Source organism: Sycon ciliatum, chromosome 10 (genome assembly GCF_964019385.1).
Source record: "Sycon ciliatum chromosome 10, ocSycCili1.1, whole genome shotgun sequence".
NCBI classification, from domain to species: domain Eukaryota; kingdom Metazoa; phylum Porifera; class Calcarea; order Leucosolenida; family Sycettidae; genus Sycon; species Sycon ciliatum.
The window spans coordinates 18741836-18755377 of record NC_088652.1 but is presented as its reverse complement, the minus strand read 5'-3'; the positions used below and the strand labels follow the sequence as shown (position 1 = coordinate 18755377).

The window sequence follows — 13542 nt, the reverse complement described above, 5'->3', positions numbered from 1 at the left end:
CATGTAGGGCTGTGCAGGCTTTCAAAATTCTTCCTTGTTGAAGTAGAATATCGTGCTTGTGGGGGCTTCCTTTGCCAGATGTTCTATGCGTATCTCAATGACATCAGTTTCAGCACTCGGGCAAGGCACATTCGGGCCTACACATGTAGCCTTGAATTCTGGCTTGGAGGCATTATTTATCTATTTTCATGGCTGCTAGGTTCATCCTTAGTTGGGAGTTATTTCTCCGTGATTCGCTGATGAGTCCACAAAGGACGAAACAGCTAGACAGTACTAGTGTCATATCGGCCTCGGCAGCTGACGGGTTCTCCCGGGCTGTACGACAAACTTCCCCGGGCTGTACGACAAACTTCCCCGGGTTGTACGACGAACTAACTACTCTGCCGGTACTAGTTTACATGTTGGGTGAACGTGTTCCCCTCATGAGCGCGCGTTTGTACGGCAGTTGTCTTTTGTATCTACTTGTCACTTTTATCAATGCATGGGCCGCGGGATGTTGTATCTGCTAACTGTCTTATCGTATACGCTGGCTGTTTAGTTAATTCATAAATAATACGCATTTCTCCTTGTCTTCTCCCATTGGTCAATTCTGCATAGCAACAAGCTCTCTATGGTCTGATTGGTTGGTTTTTCCCGCCTTTGCTACGCCTTTGTCTAACTCGATCCTTTTTGTTCTCGATATAACTCCTGCTGCTTCTGATCAAAAGTACCAACCTTCCTTCGACCTTCACTCTTGAATCGAGCTGGAATCATAGTGACTCTCAACCTTATTCGAATGACCAAGGTGAGCGTGTGTGGCTGAATGGATACTTGGATCAACTATATTGGTTGATGACCTGGTGGGGTTACTACGGCAATGCGAATGTATATGTTGTAGCCTTGAGATCGGTATTGTGTATGTCCGGCACGACACTAGTGCTGTCCCCAGATCGTGTATTCTAAATCCATAATACTGACGCTCAATCTCCGGACAGCTGTTTCAGCCTTTTTAGGTCCCATCAGTGGAGCTCAGAGCGGGAGGTTAAACAAATGGCAATACGGTCTATATGAAATGAACAAAAAAGCAATTTGAAAATGGCTCAAAGCATCAAAGTCAGCGAGCTATCTGCAAGACACGTACAAAGAGAGCTTTGCACGAAGGCAGATACATATTACATTATACCTTTGACACTAACCAAAAAGAGTGCTCAATCAAGTCAACGCAAGGCAGCGTAATGCGGTGATCGAGTCTATAAAAAGCTATAGTGACATGTAGCCAGGCCCCCAGCACAATAAGCTGACTTGCATCATGCTAAAATCGTTCACACAAATCTCTTTTAATAATTATTACCCAATGCTGTAGACAGCAATAATTATTATATAGATTGCAGGATAGGGTGGTTGCACCAGGAAGTGCTTTCTCTGCGATAGTGGGACCAGCCAAGATTGCAGTACAGATGTCCACCATCAATCCAGCACTTCATTGATACACCAGCATGATTTCCGGAGTTATTACCATTCATCGACACATGCCCCCCCCCCCCCCCCCCAGTTCTTCGGCACCTGACCCTAGTTCTATTTGGGCCGCACTACTTTGTAGCAGTACTAGAACTGGATGCACGTGATATCCACTGGAACTGGCGCTGGCCAGGAGCTGACCCACCGCCGTGCCTTCCAGTGTCAATTTTGCTTATGTGATCGTACCACAACCTGGAACATTATCAGTACTCGCCTCTGTTGACTTGCCAGCACTAGTTCTGGTGGATCCGGGCATGTTTCTGCCTTCTCTTAAAAGCATGTATTCTCCTGCAGGTGCATCTTTCACCTCCTTCTAATGCGCGAGCACATTTTCTGTGGAGATTCAACGACACATACACCAGAAAATACAGAACGGAACAGTGGCTGCCAATGCGACACAAGTACCACATAGACCTAAAAACTCATAAGCACCCTGGGAGTTAGATGCATTTACGGGCAGTATGCCAGGATTTGCGCAGCTAATTTAAAATCAGATTAGCAATGCTGTGTGCTACCTAGGCGGCATCTTGGACTCAAAAACCAACCGATTGTGGTCCAACCCAACCGACAGCGTTGTCGGTGGGTTCCGATTGGCAGGTGTTGGATGGACGTATGATCCATGCGTCCCCACAAGCAATGAGAAGTTAACAATGCCACTAAGGATATAATATCGCGGACAGCAGTACAATGAAACTGGGCCATTCATTATCAGCAATATCAGGGGTATATCCCATCCGATAAGACGTACAGCTCGTGTATGGCGCACTTTACAGCAGGTCCCGACATAGCTTGCCCCGTGCCCTTTACTACTCCTGGGCCCAAACTGTTGTACAATATTCGAGAGGGTCTAGCGTAGTGAGTGTGAACAGAACCTAGCAAACCATATCTCCAAGTGATTCACATGTTGGTATATTCTCCGTTATCATACATCAATTCCGAGCAATTTGACACCCGAATATTCTCGCACCACTACTGCTGAAGTATTGACCACAAACCATGTTCCATTTGACTTACAAAAGGAACTTGCAAAAGGCATGAGAGCACTGGAATCTGTAAAGACTCTCGCATTATTAGCCACCATACATACCTTTTGGGAAGTCGTGTTGGAAGCAGAATGCTCGGAGAGCAGAGCTCAGTGAGATCTGCATACAGTAACACAGCGACAATGAATCACATGAACAGAAGGAAGCAGTCGTATTCGTACACATCTGAATATGCGCTTATGGGAGGAAAATCCGTGCGACAAAAGAGGACCGTGTTATGCAGGTGTATGTCTTACCCGGGTACGTACTAAGTGAGTTCCACCGTACGTATATAATTGTATTGCAATTGAATCACTCGACTGACTGGAGCCAAAAATATCAATTGGCACTTACTCCGGTTACCCGAATGTTTCGGTACCACTATCATTAGGTTTGTTGCAATCGAACAAAGTCATAGTTGAGTCATTTTCAATGCGTTAGGTGTTACCTGACGTGCCAACTGCATCAGCCGCTATGTCAGATTCCACCAGGCATGCACCAAACCAGGCGCAATGCGCACACTGATGATGGTGGTTGTCACACAACGAGCAGTAGTAAAAGTGAAAGGACTTTTTGCATGTGATTTTGTTGTAATTTGTGCCAGTCGAATTGTCTCAGTGTAACTAGTTTATCGTTAGCTTACTAGTTTGTTTATACAAAAGAGAAAGACCAAGGAACTACAAGTTACGCTATACTGTCCACTAACACCACCAGTTACTAAACAATCAGCTCATGCGATAGCATTGCACGACACTGAACAGCTCTAGCACATCTTGGATGCGCACTCCAACAGCCTTGTGGACGACGACCGTCACTGGAGAATCGGTCCGTCGCTCCACCAGCCCGGCGGCACAGTGGACAGTGCCTTGGGGGTGTCAGCCATGGATCAGGCTGATATGGCATACTTGCCAACCCCTGGCAAACAGTTTCCTTGACACTGATGGCGTTTTTCCTTGATTTTGCCCATTTTTCCTTGATCTGCAATTTTTACATCATAATTGTGCAAAACACTGTATATGACATCATAGTGACGTCACCATGACCACAAAACATTCGCAAATAGTACCGCATGTACGACAAAACGTGCTTTTTCATGCGTTATCTCAAAAGTTCTCGCTCGCTAGACCTTGACGTGGGCACAGCACTTCGAGCGAGTGCCCAAAACCGAAAATCAACAAAAAAAAAGGTGCTGACGGACATTTTCGAAAATCCGGTAGATGTTATAACTTTTCCGGTATACCGGGACGAAAGCGAGGTTTCCTGGATTTTCCCGGAAATTCCGGTAGGGTTGGCAAGTATGATATGGACGTGGTGGAGACGGAAATGATGTTTGCAAGGAAGAGTGATATGCGTATGTGCTCTCCGCCAGTTGTTGAAGCAACAGTCCGGCAGTGGAAAGTCGGCAAGGTTAAGATAAGTGACCAACTGGGTGAAAGTACACCAAATGTGGCCCATCTCTTGAATGGTGCGGACCACGGCAAGGACCTGAAGTTGAAGGTGGTCAATGGCAACACCGCATGGTCGACGTCAATGGGAACATCAAGCCATCAAGTTGGTGGAACTATGGAATGTCCGTCGCAGGATGCAGCGGCAGGGTAACATGCTCAGGGAAGAGTACAGCGACGATGATCAGCTGTGTCTTGCACGCAGTTGTATTGATCGTGGCGTGCAGAACAACAGAGTCAGTTGCGGTATTCGTACATTTGTCTGTTTAGGATTGTGATCCCCAGGAAGTCCTTTGGTGAGGAGAGATGTCACGCAACGAGCAGTAGTACGGGAGCCAGGCATCAAAAAAGTGACTGAAAAAAACTTTCGTTTCCACTTCGTCTGCACAACAATTTGACTGCAGATAATGAAAGCAGTGGCCTTCCTGACACGGAATCCACGAAAAATTGCTTCAAAATGCGAATGGAAGGCCTCCATCGAGTTACTTTTCTCGCACCTGTTCAGCCATTGCCGCTTGTCGCTTGCGCTGAGTTTCTTCTCCGCGCGAGCAGTCACGCAACGGTAAGTTTTCCTCACGGGACTGTCCCGTCCATTGTACGGCGAACTGAGCATAGTCTGCGCTGCGCGAAACACGCGTACAGAGTCTAGTCTCGCACCTCACGTGCTCAGCGCGGTCCACGTGGAGTGTTAAGTTTCAAAAGTGAACTCGGATGTGTCGATTCACGTACTACTACTGCGCCGAGATAAGAAACCCCTTTGAATAAATCACGCGCTAGCGCTCTTCCACAAGAAAATTCATCCGAAAAATATGTTCGGCAAAGTGAGCTTTTTCCGAACAAACATGCCGCATCTTCGTGTGCATTTTCGACCTCGCTCCCGCGTGCTGAATCTTTTGCCGAATTTCGGAATGCAAAACCTCACTAATATGATACCAACAGAATGTAATGGTGTGCGTGCATGAGTACAGAGTCGGTGCGTACCGACTGTCAGCACAGGTGTGGAAAGCAGCATATGTAAATGGATAGGAGCACAAACGGTGCCGCGTGCATATATGTGTCGGTAGAGCATGAGACTCTTAATCTCAGGGTCGTGGGTTTGAGCCCCACGTTGGGCGCCAAATGTCGTCTCGGTTGGAGAACGAGCTGCCTCTACTATACCCTCGCCACGCCACACATCAAACGGACTAGTCAAGTGGTTTTTCTCTAGAGGTAGAGAGAGAGCTATTCATTACTACACTTCAGGAGACGACGGGAGAACTGACAACTGACATGGCAACAGGAAACATGATATCGGAAAGTGGTGCCCTCATCAGCACAAAAAAGTGGCGTACTCGATATCATATCAGCACAAAAAGGTGCACGTGTCAGCAATACAACAAAGCAGCGCAGCAGCATATACGGGTCAGCAGCACAGAGACACAAATACAGCAGCAGGTACGACAAAGAGACAACACGTGCAGCCACATGTACAACATAATATGTTTATAGGTGTGACAGTCCATATATGTACGTGTGGACACTACACACGATGAGAACATGCAAAGTATGGAGACCCAGACTGTGTGGTCAGCAGGACACAGCCCGCACAGGATGGAACAGACAACTAAACGTAATAAAGCACCACGTACCGGCGGACTAGTCAACGCTGATGGGAGAAGTGGCACCCTCTGAGGCAGTTACGGATGCTAGAACTCTACAGCCAGACCAACACCAATATAAAACAAAAGGGTACACCACACCAGGAAGCAAGTCAAATAAAGATGTGTGAACAACGGCCACACACCACAGAAAAGGATACAGAACAAAAACTCAATTACCGACACCATAGACACTGCAAAATCCAAACAGAAGGAAAATACTAACTCCCTGAGGACACTGAGCATGAGGCAAACGAGCAAGCAACATCTTGCCGATGTTCCACCGTGTAACAACAATTTGCCGGGCCGCGCTGGCCACCGGACTGTATGGTAGGGGTATTACACCTGGACCTCAAGACCAACGGGCGAAGGACAGCAGGCCGGGCCCAGGTAAATACAATGAGGAGCACTGTCTACAACTACAGAAATAACCCAAACCCATGCCAATCTGACCAACATACCTTCCCTGCGCATCCATTCCTAGTGTACGGGTCTGAAAGATGAAAGATGGAGCGCTTGTATACACGGTCCCGGAAAGCCTGCTTCGGCCGCTCGGCAGCAGCTTCGTAGTGGTGGTCAAGGGTCGAAGACCGACGGATACGGATCAACTCCCCAGTGAACGCACCTTTGCCCATATTACCGAAAACTGTGGTGTCCAGGAAATCAATGCCATCATGTGCCAGTTCATGAGCAAACTTGAGGGCCGAACACTTATAAATCCTATCTAAAGTGCGCTGAACTTGACCTTCGCAACCATGCAATGATAAAGCGTCTATAAACCTGAACCTCTAAACCCTCCCCCTCTAAGATCGGCAAAACGTACCGCTTCTCCAAATACAGTATAACAATGTCGGCATAGACCACTGCTGCAGGCGAACCCATGGCAGTCCCTTGGATCTGCCGAAACACATCGTTACCATACACGAACTCATTTTTCTTCCGAATGACTGACATCATGGAAGTCACTGCTGTTATTAACCGTGTACAAAGGGCCAGGGGCATCTACCTTGTACACCTGTGTGTGATATACCACGACAACCGAGCTCGTTGGGGATGTTGGTGTAAAGTCTGGTCACATCTATACTCAAATATAAATGATCGTCCCGCACAGGCAAACCTTCTACCAAGTTGATGAAATCCGCAGTTGAGGTCAGAACAGTACTTTCCTCACGTACATACGGGTTCAGTAGAAAGTCAGTGAACTCAGCGGGATAGTAGACAGGACTATTTAGACCAACAATAGGCCTAACCTTCAGGGCACAGGGCTTATGTGTTTTGATAAGTCTCCTGAAAACGGGCATGCGCCCCCGGTGCGACTAAGAACAGTGACATATATTAGTGGTCATACGATGCTCAATGCGATGCCTAGTCATGGTGAGTAAAAAATTGACTCGGGTCGCTCACACGAAGTCTCCACACAGCCTTGAGCCTGTTGGTTGCCATCCGCAGTCTAGCCACATGTTCATCTAGCCCCTCAGGCCAAAAAAAACAGTCATTTATAATGTTGGGCATTGTGATGCTGGGCACGACCTATATCATCATGGTGAGATCCGTCCACGACTACTATCACAATAGACTGCCTTTGAATATGCCTGAGTCTGATCGCGTTCTAGCTCCCAAACTATGTGCTGCATGTGTACACTCCGCCTATGGTTAGTCTACTCCAGAACAACGCCTGGAGAGGTTCATTGGGGGCATGATGTCCCCACCCCATTCCCTCCTTGCCCCCTGCACCTGAAGTACCGGTATTGCCCCCCCCCCTCCCCAAACAAATTACAGCACAGAAAGACCACTGGGGAGCACGAAGCAGTAGGCAAAGTTGACGATGCCAGTGCAGACACGACGGACCTCGGTCACCACACTGGCACCGTATAGTCTCCAAGGGACATAGCTACCAGAGAACACACAGAATGGGAGTATATAGTGCTATCCCGGAGGATAGACAACCTCCTATACACAAAATATCTACTGATAGAGTTCTGTGTAGACCCTATGTGCACATATGTGTGGATGAGTACTGGTAACCGGACAGCTAACTCTAGTCTAAGTAAAATAAATGTAGAATGTAGACCCTGGGCAAAAAAATAAGTAAATAAAAATATTGACTAGTTTGAGGGAAAGGCACAAACGGGAAAAGTCTGAAGAAAAATTGACTGTCACCAAAAAAATAATAATAGCAACACACGAGGGAACTCGGATGGAGAGCCAAGGATTAAGATTAAAAAAGAGGACCATCAGTTAACGAGTTATCCGTTTTGTCCAACACTAACGGAAATAAACGTGATGTAGCTTAGCATCAGGTCGTTGAATGTCATGATCTCATCAGTCAGTTTTTGTGCTGATTGTTGCACATTTTTGACTCAGCAGTATTCTGCATATAACCGTTAGTGTTGGACAAAACGGATAACTTGTAAACATGAGGGAACACTCATCCTTACCCAAGTCCCAACGTCAGCACTCGGCGCCGCTCCGAACCAAGAGGAACATTGGAGAGATCGTCCATCAGCTCCTCTCTCGTCCTGCGATCAAATCGCCTAATGCTAAAACACAAGAAGATAGGAAAGGCAAGTAGAATAAATAAATCAATAAAATAATAAACAACAATACAAGTCTGAACAGCTGCAAACGTAATGGACGATCCGAACAAGACCAATGATATACCTAGAAATTCTACAAGGCACTAGGAAACATCCATACCTGCTCAAACTGAAGAGGACAACATAGAAGAAGCCTTACGGTAAAGGAGGGCACTACTCAAGTGTTCCTGGGATAGCTATGGTCTTTGCTATGCTATTGATTTGCAGTCTGATTCATCTGAAAAACGAAGTTTCAACTTTCAAGCATTTAATTTACAGTCCTACCAACCATCCACTCGGAAAACCTGCAAGAAGGCACCACTCCCTGCTCAATACACAGTGTTTCGGGATAATTAACCCTCATCAGTTGAGTTTGAGTAGGCTGAGGAAGATTGCGCCTGAAGAGCACCATTTATATGGTGCTCTCCATGTCCAAACATCACCAGGGATACAAACTTACAGAGACGCTTTGTTTGCAGCGCGACAAACACCTCGTGAACACCAGATAGCAGTGCGAGTCAGTGTCGCTCCTGGACGGTGAGAGCTGTGTTTTGACAGAGAGAGAGAGAGAGAGAGAGAGAGAGAGAGAGAGAGAGAGAGAGAGAGAGAGACACACACACACACACACACACACACACACACACACACACACACACACACACACAGTCACAGACAGAGACAGACAGGCAGGCAGACAGACAGACAGACAGACAGACAGACAGACAGACAGACAGACAGACAGACAGACAGACAGACAGACAGACAGAAAGAGAAACAGAAGGAGAGAAGACAGAGATAGAAAGGCAGAATGAGTACAAAAATAGCGTACTACAGTACTACAGCAAGAGCTTAACTTCCCCTTTAACCACTGAGCTGTGGATTTATGCAGTATATAGCTCATGCGTTCGTTCTGCTTCTTGCTTCGTTGTTGTCTCAGTGGACTTCGCTGTTGCCTCAGTGGTGTTTGTTGGCTCTCCGAAAGGAGCGCAGTTTGAGCGGGAACCCTCGACCGGATGGGTAAGTCTTAAAAGACAATTTCATATCGGTTCGAATGCTATATCTCTCGCTAGCACACGATAAGCCAACACCCTTGTCGCTGATCCGATGGCCCAGGTACTTTAGGGACGTGCATCTTGATCTTTCCTTGTTCTATGTAAATAAACTTTAGTTGTTGTCTGGGACTTGTGGAGTGAAGTTGATCTATGGAGTGCAGGCACTAACTTGATGTTCACTCAGGAACATTACATGGTGTCAGAAGTAGCAGTTAGTCATGTCGTCTGCCAAATTTCCTGTACCTGCCCCGTTCGATTTCTCCACCCCAGAAGCATGGCCACTCTGGAAGACCCGTTTTGAACGCTTTAGTTCTTTGTCCATATTGAACGAGGCGGACGGGCAACGCCAAGTAGACACATTAGTTTACTCCATGGGAGCCGAAGCCGATCCTATCTTTGAGTCTCTGTCTCTGTCCGCGGATGATAAGAAGAAACTCGACAAGGTACTGGAGGCCTTTGACAAGTATTTTCGCCCGGGTGTAAACGTAATCCACCAACGGACATTGTTTGAAAGGTGTGTCCAGAACCCAGGTGAATCCGTGGAAGAGTATGTGCGTCGTCTCCGTGCCGCAGCCAAATATTGCGCGTTTGACAAGTCCGATGAGCGTATCCGCGACAGGTTGGTGGCCCATATGACGAACCGAGAATTTTCGAAGAAGCTACAGCTCGAGGATCACGCTCAGCTGACACTCGAGACTGCCGTGAGCTTGGCACGCAAAACGGAGTCCGTAAACGCCGAGGTCGCCCAGCAAACGCCCCGGGTGAGCCAAGCTGCTGCAGCTACCTCACCGCAACGGAAACACAGCAAGTCCCCTGCTTACGCAAGATCCGGATCGACGGGAAAGCGACCACAGGTCAAGTCCCAACGAGACTCGAGCAACAGTAAGAAGTGCTCGTGGTGTGGCTCCTCCAAAGACCACAAATCGAACCGTGACGAATGCCCTGCCAAGGACAAGTCTTGTAACAAGTGTCGTAAGTCTGGACACTTCGCCAGCGTCTGCCGGTCTGCCTCCGCCAGTGCAGCACACAACGATTATGTGCATGTAGCTGAGTTTGACTTGCAGTCGGACCCCGTCGGCGAAAATTTCCTTGGAGCTGCTTCTACCCACACCGCTGACGAGCCGTGGATAGTACGACTGGATCTGTGCGGCTCACACCTCGATTTCAAAATCGACACTGGAGCTGATCTCAACATTATGACGCAGGCCAGCTACAACGCTTTATCTGCACCGCCAGTACTCAGTCCGTGCCAGACACGTATGATTGGGCCTGATGGGAACCAGCTCACGATACAGGGTGAGTTCCACACTTGTGCTGTGTTCCGTGATGTACAGTACCCAGTCACTATCCTGGTCATTGCCACTGGTGGTGTCAACTTGCTGAGCAGGCAGACATCTGAACAGATGGGCCTAGTACAACGTCTTCATGTTGGCTCTTCAGATGCCCAGCCGAAAATCGGATGCATGCTAGGCAATCCAGTCGAGATTGAGTTGAAGCCAGACTGCAAACCATACAACTGTGTAAATGCTCGACGCATTCCAATACACATCCGCCTCAAGGTTCGTACCGAGCTGGAGCGTATGGAAAAAGCAGGTGTCATCACAAAAGTCGAGCAGCCGACCGACTGGTGTTCACCCCTCGCGTCGGTCCTCAAGCCGAACGGCAACGTGCGTGTATGCGTAGACCTCAAGCGCCTGAATGCCAGTGTCAAGAGAGAGCACTACCCGTTACCGACCGTGGACGACACGCTCGCACAACTCAACGGTTCTACCATATTCTCTACGCTGGACACCACGTCTGGCTTCTGGCAGATCCCACTCTCCGAGGAAGCGTCGTTGCTGACGACGTTTATCACTCCCTATGGCCGCTTCAAGTTCGAGCGCCTTCCCTTCGGCATAACGAGCGCGCCTGAGATATTCCAGCGCCGGCTACAAGGTCTACTCAGCGATATTCCCAACGTAGCAGTGTTCATAGACGACATCATCGTCTATGCTTCATCGATGGCTGAGCATGATGCTGCTCTGCTCGCCGTCGAGAACCGACTCTGTGATGCCGGTCTGACACTGAATCCGAACAAGTCTAAGTTCAGATGCACGTCCCTAAAGTACCTGGGCCATCGGATCAGCGACAAGGGTGTCCACCCTGACCCAGTTAAGCTGGATGCCATCGAGCGCCTCGCAGCACCAACTGATGTGAAAGAGCTCCGTCGTGCACTTGGACTCTTCACGTACCTCTCCAAGTTTCTGCCGTCATTGTCGACCGTAGCCGCCCCACTGCGCGAGCTACTCCGGTGCGACTCGACGTGGCAATGGACCAAAGCACATGAGCTAGCTTTCACAGAGCTCAAACGCCTAGCTGCCTCAGCCCCGTGTCTCGCGTACTACGACCCGTCTGCACCGACCATCGTCACGGCTGATGCGAGCAGCTATGGATTGGGTGCTGTACTGCTACAGTTCCACGACAATGAGTGGAAGCCGGTCGCATACGCCTCACGCACCATGACAGCAGCAGAGAAACGGTATGCCCAGACCGAGAAAGAGCTCCTCGCCTCGGTCTGGGGATGTGAACACTTCCATCAATACCTCTACGGAGCGCCCCGATTTACCATTCAGACGGACCACAAGCCGCTGGTCCCACTAATGAACACGCGTGACCTCGACCGAGTACCTCTACGCTGCCAACGTCTACTGATCAGACTCATGCGCTATGATGTACAGGCGGAGTACGTGCCTGGCAAGAACATGGTTCTCGCCGACACGCTGTCCAGAGCTCCTCTTTCTGACACGCCAGCAACCGAATCTGACCTACACAGTGACTCGGAAGCCACCATCGCCGCTGTCCTGTCGTCTCTATGCAGTCCTACCAAGCAACACGCTCTCGTTACAGCCACTGCTGACGATCCAGTCCTGCAACAAGTAATCCAGCATACCCTCCATGGCTGGCCGACCAAGGTCAACGCAGACCTGGAAGCCTATCGCAACGAACGTGGCTCACTCTCAGTTCATGACGGTCTGCTGTACCACGGATTTCGGATCGTAGTCCCGGCATCCGAGCGCAACGCTACACTTGCCACTTTGCATGACGGTCACCAAGGCATAACCAAGTGCCTGGCCCGTGCGAAGTCCTCCGTCTGGTGGCCAGGTATCACACGTGCCATTTCAGAATGCGTGCAGAACTGTCTGACCTGCACCAAGCATCGTTTTCAGCCGCCAGAGCCTCTGTCTCCAACTGCGTTTCCCTCTTTGCCATGGGAGAGAATAGGAGTCGACCTCTGCCAACATGACGGTCAGGAGTACCTCATTGCTGTTGACTACTTCTCCAGGTACATTCACGCCATCCCGCTACGGAAGACTACCTCTGGAGCCGTCATCAAGGAACTCCACGAGCTGTTCGCCATCCATGGTATCCCTCAAGCTCTTGTGTCGGACAACGGTCCACAGTTCGCAAGTGCTGAATTCGCCGCATTCACAGCCCAAATGCAGCTCACCCATCGTACCAGTAGCCCGCACTACCCACAGAGCAACGGTGAAGCTGAGCAAGCGGTTCGAACATTCAAGCGTCTCCTGAAGACCAACAACAGCCTCAACGATGCCCTACTCAGTTACAGGTCAACACCCCTCGCAAATGGCTACTCGCCAGCCGAGCTCCTGTTTGGTCGTCGTCTACGCACACACCTCCCATGTACAGCGGAATCCCTCCCTCCAAGTTGGCCTGATCTTGCCAAGCTAAGGAAGTCCGAGGTGAGGCAGAAAGACAGACAGAGTGAGACGTACGACTCGTCACACCGAGCACGGTCTCTGCCACCATTGACCCAAGGCGACCGAGTCTGGGTGCAAGATCTCGCTTCCGAAGCCGTGATTGCAGACCGCGTCTCCGACAGGTCCTATATTGTCACGACCGACAACCTGTCCGAGTACCGCCGCAACCGTCGCCGCGTCAAGTTGCTACCTGATGTGCAACCAAAACCAACACCGCAGTTGAATGTCACTACACCTGCAGAGCCTCCATCCGCTGATGTCGAGTTCCAGCCTACCTTGCGCCGATCAGCACATCCATCCCGGCCGCTGAACAGACTCGACCTGTAAACGCATTAGTCATTACTCATGCTATGATCACTCCAGTCGCTGACGCTGATGATCGTGAACTGCATGTAGTATTTGTCTGTCTCTACCCTATCTCCTCTGTATGTATATGACTAAATATTCTTCGAGCTGTTACCTCTGTAACCTCTCTCTCTCTTCGAACATAAAAAGGGAGATGTTGTGGTCCCGTTGTTGTACCCGATCCGTTCCGGGATCGGTTACCCATATGCA

General features: G+C 49.2%; 1 long non-coding RNA gene across 1 annotated transcript in view; it reads right to left on the bottom strand.

Moving 5' to 3' along the window:
• Window positions 1-1543: 1543 nt before the first annotated feature.
• LOC135826295 (uncharacterized) overlaps window positions 1544-13542 on the bottom strand; it is a 19839-nt gene continuing 7840 nt past the window's right edge. The window contains exons 2-6 of the long non-coding RNA XR_010555245.1: window positions 8638-8721; window positions 8040-8141; window positions 5593-5657; window positions 2585-2639; window positions 1544-1830 (exon numbers count right to left, since the gene is read on the bottom strand). This is a non-coding gene — a long non-coding RNA (uncharacterized LOC135826295). The remainder of the gene's footprint in view (window positions 1831-2584; window positions 2640-5592; window positions 5658-8039; window positions 8142-8637; window positions 8722-13542) is intronic.